Source organism: Thamnophis sirtalis, unplaced genomic scaffold, assembly GCF_051295495.1.
Source record: "Thamnophis sirtalis isolate CommonGarterSnake01/CBP01778 unplaced genomic scaffold, rThaSir2_p1.2 scaffold_10, whole genome shotgun sequence".
NCBI classification, from domain to species: Eukaryota; Metazoa; Chordata; class Lepidosauria; order Squamata; family Natricidae; genus Thamnophis; species Thamnophis sirtalis.
The window spans coordinates 57,978,342-57,985,801 of record NW_028261390.1 but is presented as its reverse complement, the minus strand read 5'-3'; the positions used below and the strand labels follow the sequence as shown (position 1 = coordinate 57,985,801).

Here is a 7,460-nt window from a genome sequence, read left to right as displayed (position 1 = left end):
TTTAGGTAGTATGAAGTATGAAGTACCCAGTGGTGGGTTTCAAATTTTTTTAGAACCTCTCCTGGAGGTGTGGCCTGCTTTGTGGTAGTGGCTTGCTGACCATGTGACTGGGTGAGAGTGGCTTGCCAGCCATGTGACTGGGTGGGTGTGGCCAACTTGTAAAATGTGGTGAAACTCACAACAATCTCTTTCTTAGCAACCAAAATGTTGGCTCAGAAACTCTGGCATTTGAAGCATGCAAGTCTTAAAGCTGTCAAGTTACAAGACCTTTGCACCCCTAACCCTTTAGAAAAAAAAACCCCAGGGGTATTCAAACTTGACAGCTTTAAGACTTCTGGACTTCAACTTCCAGAATTCCTCCTCTCACTCTTCATCTTGATGATGTGCGGACGGGAGGGGGGAGGGAGCTGGAACCGGTTCTAAACGGCACTGTAGATTTGTGGAACCTCTTCTATAGAAGAGGTTAGAACTGGCAGGAACCCACCCCTGGAAGTACCATACCATTTTACACAACATATAGATTATTCTGCTACATATTTCTTGGCTTTGGTGGCAGATCTTGGACTCCACACTGCGACTATGCTTACTTTGATCCACCTTATCTTATCTTTAATTTTAGATAATTTCCTGGAAGTTGCAAGTAGTTCCTGTTTATTGGGAACAATCTTGATAGACAGAAAATAAGCTATTTTTGTACTGTTGTTTCTGCTCTTTGTCTCTTGTGTCTCCTGTTGTATTTAAAGGAAGATTTTTGAATGCTTTCTGCAACAAATCACACAATTCTTTCTATATAATTAAATGAAAATACAAAAAAAATATTGAAATTCACATAAATGGGAAGATAGATATGTGTCCAACTCCAAATATCTTCTGCAATCAATAGATTGCCTACAAGGCACAGGTGTACATCATTCAGTGCTCTGAGAACGGAAACGGAAATAGGTTAGTAGGGGTAGAAGCGGCGCGTGTGTTTCTGGCTTGTTCGAGTTGCGGCTATGGGTCAAGTCAAGCACCAGGAGCCCGAGGAAGCGCCGGAGACCGAAGCAACAACCCCAGAACGGTCGTACCACGAGCTGGTCACAAACGTAAATGCTATTGCGCGGCCGTTAGCCTCTCGGAAGCTCACACACAAACTCTACAAGTGCATCAAAAAAGCATCGAAGTTGAAACAGATTCGGTGAGGGGTGAAAGAAGTCCAGAAATTCATCAACAAAGGCGAAAAAGGAATCACAGTTCTTGCGGGAGATACATTGCCTATTGATGTTTATTGCCACATCCCCATCATGTGTGAAGACAGGAGTCTTCCCTATGTATATATTCCATCTAAAACAGATTTGGGAGCAGCAGCAGGCTCAAAATGCCCAACCTGCGTTATCATGATAAAGGCTCATGAGGACTATCAAGAAGCTTACAATGAGTGCTTGGAGGAAGTGGAGGCTCTTCCCCTTCCTTTGTGAAGAACATTGATAACGAATGCTATTAAGACTCCAAGATATATGATATACTGGATTCTATAGGCTTTGTGTGGTTAAATATGTTTCATGCCAGTTTGATATTCGTTTTTGTGTCCCCCCCCCCCTATACTTTGTAAGCCGCCCTGAGTCCCCTCAGGGAAAAGGGCAGCCTATAAATATTAATAAATTCTAAATATAAACAACCAAAATTATAGTGTGATGGATGTGATTATTATTTATTTCAAACAGCACTTTTTTTTTTACTATTCTAATTAGGTACTATCCAGCTGCTTCACATTTGCTGCTGAGAGATGCTTAAAAGAACTTTTCATTCCTAAATAAAATTTCAAGTGACAAGACAGGCTATTATGAGGAAACAGGCATGAAAAGCAACCATTGAGAAATATCACAAGGAAAACCTAAAGTTAGCTAGCCAGAAGAGGATAATTAAGAATGATCAATAAATAGGATATACAAAAATATTTTATTATGGGATTTTAGATAATTAAGAATGCATGGATTGGTATAGCAGTAACTCAATTACTATACTTTTTGTAGAGCATATATCTTCTTTGACATATTAATGAATGGATTTAAATAAATCCAATAATCAATTTAGGAACTGAAGTAAGTTGTATTTGTGGAAAGCATATGAGGGGGCTAAGACCTTCGGTTAGTTTCTTCTTTCAGAACAAATATGAATACAAGGAAAACAAGATTACCTGCTGAGGCTGATGTTTCTTTAAGATGCTACCTGGAAAGACCATATGATTATGAGAAGTCTCATGGTCAAATAATTATTCTAGGATGTGCTGCAATGGGAAAGCAATCTGTCTGAAATTTCTTAAACTGATTGAAGAAAGTCTCTTTCTTTTTTGGGGAAATATAATATAAAGTGAGGTGGATCTTTATATGTGTGTGTGCGCGCACATACACACACACACACACACACACACACACACACACACACACACACACACACACATATAAGATTTTTTACAACCCCTGGTAAGCCCCAATTATGGGAGGAAGCTAACTGCTTCCATCATCTGTCCTTCGGCTCGTCACAAGAGTCCATCACGACAGAAACCCAATATTTTTACTGTTGCCTTTGTTATATTTGTGTTTTTTTATTTGTGCTGATAAATAAATAAAGGGAGACTAGTATAGATCTATTTCAAGCTATTTAGCTCTCATCAGCTAGGTTCAAATCCCAGTAAGGGTATGGCTAGCTGATGAGAGCTAAATAGCTTGAAATAGATCTATACTAGTCTCCCTTTATTTATTTATCAGCACAAATAAAAAAACACACACATATATATATATATATATATATATATATATATATATATATATATATATATATATATATATATATATATATATATATATATATATATATATATATATATATATATATATATGTTTTTTTTTATTTGTGCTGATAAATAAATAAAGGGAGACTAGTATAGATCTATTTCAAGCTATTTAGCTCTCATCAGCTAGCTATATATGGGTCTCTAGTTGTTCGGGTTTTCTCCCGCGTAGAATTGGATATGTCTTTGCGACGTTTCGACGAAGTCACATTCGTCATCTTCAGGCTGCTGCTGACTACTTCAGGTTTGGTGTTTCCAGGAGTAGTGTGGGATCTTGGCTGTTTGTCCCTTATAACTGCTGGTAGGGGATTAAATTTTAACTGCCAGTAGGGGATTAAAACTGATTGAATGGGGGCTTGGGTGTGTCTTGATTAGGTGGAAGTGTGTCAATATTTGGTGGAAGGGTGTTCTGTTCTGATTGTTTGGGAGGTTGTGTTTCCTGTGAGGGTAGGAGGGGTTTTGAAGAGGCTGATTGTGCTTTAGCAGTTTGGCTTCTGGTTCTGGGTCGTGCCTCCTCATCAGTTTGTGTTTTTGGTTGTTTTCTTTGTGGATGTTTTTTGGTAGTATTCTGTGTGGCTATTGTGATCCCCTACCAGCAGTTATAAGGGACAAACAGCCAAGATCCCACACTATTCCTGGAAACACCAAACCTGAAGTAGTCAGCAGCAGCCTGAAGATGACGAATGTGACTTCGTCGAAACGTCGCAAAGACATATCCAATTCTACGCGGGAGAAAACCCGAACAACTAGAGACCTACATACTAACACCCGCGAAAACCTCAGAAAACATATATATATATATATATATATATATATATATATATATATATATATATATATATATATATATATATATATATATATATATATATATATATATATATATATATATATATATATATAAACAGTAAAAATAATGGCTTTCTGTCTGGATGGTCTCTTATGATGAGCCGATAGACAGAGAAAGGAAGCAGTATGCTTTCTCCCATATTTGGGCATATCAGGGGTTGTGACACAATACATATCTATTTCCCTGGCTTAGCTGATAAAGGAAGAGAGCTTGTGGCTCAGTGGCTAATATAACTGCCTAATATGTAACACAGCCCAGGTTCGATTCCCAGTAAGGGTATGGCTTCCTGATGAGAGCTAAATAGCTTCAAATAGATCTATACTAGACTCCCTTTATTTATTTATCAGCACAAATGCAACATATATATATATATAGTTATATATAGTTGCATATATCAGCTAGTGTATGTATGTATGTATGTATGTATGTATGTGTGTGTGTGTGTGTGTGTGTATGTATGTATGTATGTATGTATGTATGTATGTATGTGTGAACACTAGCTGATAACCCAGCATTGCCTGGATATTTATTTATATAAATAAATTTATCAAGCAAATGAATGCAAATTATTGTCTGTATACTAAAATTTATGGTGAGTTTTCTTTTTCAGCAAGTTATTGTATAATCTTCTGCTAAATTCTGTAAGTAGAGGATACTTAAGGACATATGCTGAAAAACATATTCATTCTTCAGTCACCTTTCATTTTGAAAACTGCCTGCAAACATATATTTAAGAGTAGGTTTGTTTAACCCCTTTAGAATCCGTACCTACAATTTTGTGACTTTTACATATAATTGTAACTGTCCATGTTTAATTAGTCTGCATCAAATAGCTTTTTTTTTTGTGCATATTTTCATTAATATCAACATCTGATTTGTTCCTGCCTTTTATTATGGAATCTTGGTGCATACCAATTATATAAGTATATAGACATGAACATCTTTCACTCCAAAACAGGTATCTGTTTTCCATATTTTCCCCTCAAAAGTGAATTTATAAATATATTTTGATACTTGTTTGAACCTAATATTATCCAAACATCTGGCAATGATGGTTTAGGTTAGATTCAGTCAGTGAATGAAATATGGTCATAGCAGTGACGTGCAGTCAGGGGAGGCAGGGGAGGCAGAGCCTCACCACTGTCATCATGAAAAGAAAAAAAATGTAAAGGGAAAAAGGCTGAGCTAGTTGCTGCCAGAGTCACGGTGGATGACTCTGCTTAGTGCTTAACTGTTTAAAAAAGCCTCTAAAAAAGTGCTCTCTACAGGAGGAGGCGGGAGAACCACGTGCCTTTATGATCACTTGAGCAGAGTTAAGCAAGGGTTAAAAGCTGAAAAATTCCTTATGTAGATAAGGCACGTAGTTCTCTTGCCTCATCCTGTAGAGGGCGTTTTTTAGAGGCTTTTTTAAACAGTTAAGCAGAGTTGTCCATTAGGGACTCTGGCAGCAGCTAACCCAACCTGACTTTAGCAGCTCTTGCCTTTTTCCTTTTACATTCTTACATTTTCATGATGGCAGGCAAGAGCAGAGTTGAAATCCTCTGTGATTGTGAAACAGCTGGAAAAGGTATGTGGGTCAGAGGGAGGGGGAGAAATTCAAAATTAATATAATTTGTAAGTAATTGTAAGTAATGTGTGTGTGTGTGTGTGTGTGTGTGCATGTGTTTGTTTCTTCACTCACCCACTTTCTTTCTTTTGCCCAGAGGTGGGCAGCTCAGGCGGGCTGCAGCCTCTGGGAAAAAGAAAGAAAGCGCTTTAGACAGTGGGATGTTGGGGGAGAAGACTGCCTCACCAGCCATAAACCTCACCGCACGTCACTGGGTCATAGACCAGTTTAACTGCTTAGCTAATATTTGAATGTACAAAAACTATATTCTTCCACATCCTTAACAGGAGAAAAGTAAGATATAATAAAAGCAGAACTTTAGTTTATTTAAAAAAAAACATTTAAGCGTCTGAACATAATAGCTGAATTGAATGGTACTTGGTTCCTTGCCTATAACAATACATAAGCCTGCATTAGAAATGTAGTGAAGAATAATAAAGCATGTGACTGCAAGGAACTAAAGCAACTGCTATAAATCTAATTTAATTTCCTAGTTCACGAGCATTGTAATGATTTTCTTTTAAACCCTTTGGCAAAATGAAAAGAACGGTTCCCCCACCAGAATGCAAACCCCCAAAGGTGACTGCATTTGTTGAATCTTTGTTGAAAGAAACAGCTCAAATCCACTATTTTTTTCCTTCTTGAAAGATTTCACAGCCCATTATTTTGATGTTAGATGTGAACTTCAGTTTTCCTATCAAAACCAAATAAAGGTGTGTGTTCTGTTTTGATACCAGTTTTGAAAGATAAAAATATTTATTCATAGAGCACAACGGCCAGTGTTCTTTATTCTATAAAGTACAAATACAACAGAAAATATTTCATACTGTCTTGGAAATGAAATAAGGCCAGATATATCTGAAGACAGAAATTCAGTATACGTTTTAACAATTGCCACATACATACAAAATATCAAAGTACTAATGATAGCCAGGTGATATTTTAAGCTATTTTATACCAAGATTTTCATAAGGTTACCATACAGCTAATTTATTCAGACAGATTCTTGTTTTAAACTTTATGTGCATCAGGCTGGAAATCCAAACAAGAGAGAGGGAGGGGGGAAACAGACAAGAATATCATGTGAATGTAGTTCTTTTAATAGTTTTTTTCTTAATAAATGCATACATGATTTTTTTTTTGCATGCTACACTTTGAGCAGCACATCAGGAAAAATATTTTTTTGTTCTGAACCCCCCCTTCTCCATCCAGGAATGAAAGCAACAAGCAAACGTAAATAAGAATACTTTTAATCAGTCCAGACTCTTGTTGGCTGCAAGCCCAAAATAAACAAAGAGATAAGCTCTCTGGCAGCAATTACTACAAACCTAGGCAATACAAACAAGCTCTCATAACAAACCACTTCTCCAAGTTGGTTTCTCTGAATCATGAACGTGAACGAGAACGTTGACTCCTGCAATCAGGGCATGGCACAAACAGTCTATTTTATACTCAGAAGAGGATCAGCTAAGCACAATCATCTCCTACAATTACGCAGTTGTTCTTTACGTTGAGTAGCCCTTCACCTGCGTGCATCCTGAAACAACTCCCAAATGTTTTCCTGAACATTCCCTTTGATCCAATGCTCTGTCGCCACCTGGTGGCCAACCAGTCTCTCCTCGCCCGGCTCGGAGTCGACACCCTGTCCAGGGTCCTCCACTTCCTCCAAGGCCGACTCATAAGACCCCTTGCTGTCGGAGTGTGGCAGTAGCTCCAATGGCTCCTGCCGGGCCACAACAATTTTCTATTCCAGAGAGTTGTAATTTCAGGAATTTCATATAAGGTAATTCTGGGCTCCAAGGTATATTGGCCTTGGGAGCATTTCTTTTTCATCAGTCATTATTATCAATTTATTCAACTTACTGTTCAGAATTGATTTCTAATGTCAATGTCTTTATGAAGGGGTTGTAGGAGATGACCAGGCTGAACCTGAAGAACAGGCTAAATATGTCATAAGTTATGTCATAAGTCATGGGTCATGTAAGAGATTTAAGTACAGCCTTCCTTGAATTCCTCTTAATTGCTGCTCATTTCCCTTGACCATTAATAGTTCAGATTTTGTAGAGATTTTAAGCTTGCCATAAATCTTACTGCTCATTTGAACTGCTTAAATCTCCTGAATTTCCTGGCTTGACAGGGGTGAGGGGGAAATTAACTATTTATTTCTTTTTAAT

At 37.6% G+C, this 7,460-nt stretch overlaps 1 pseudogene; it reads left to right on the top strand.

The window, feature by feature from the left end:
- The first annotated feature begins 979 nt into the window (after nt 1-979).
- Nucleotides 980-1,550, top strand: LOC148043898 (H/ACA ribonucleoprotein complex subunit 2-like protein pseudogene; annotated as a pseudogene).
- Nucleotides 1,551-7,460: the final 5,910 nt, after the last annotated feature.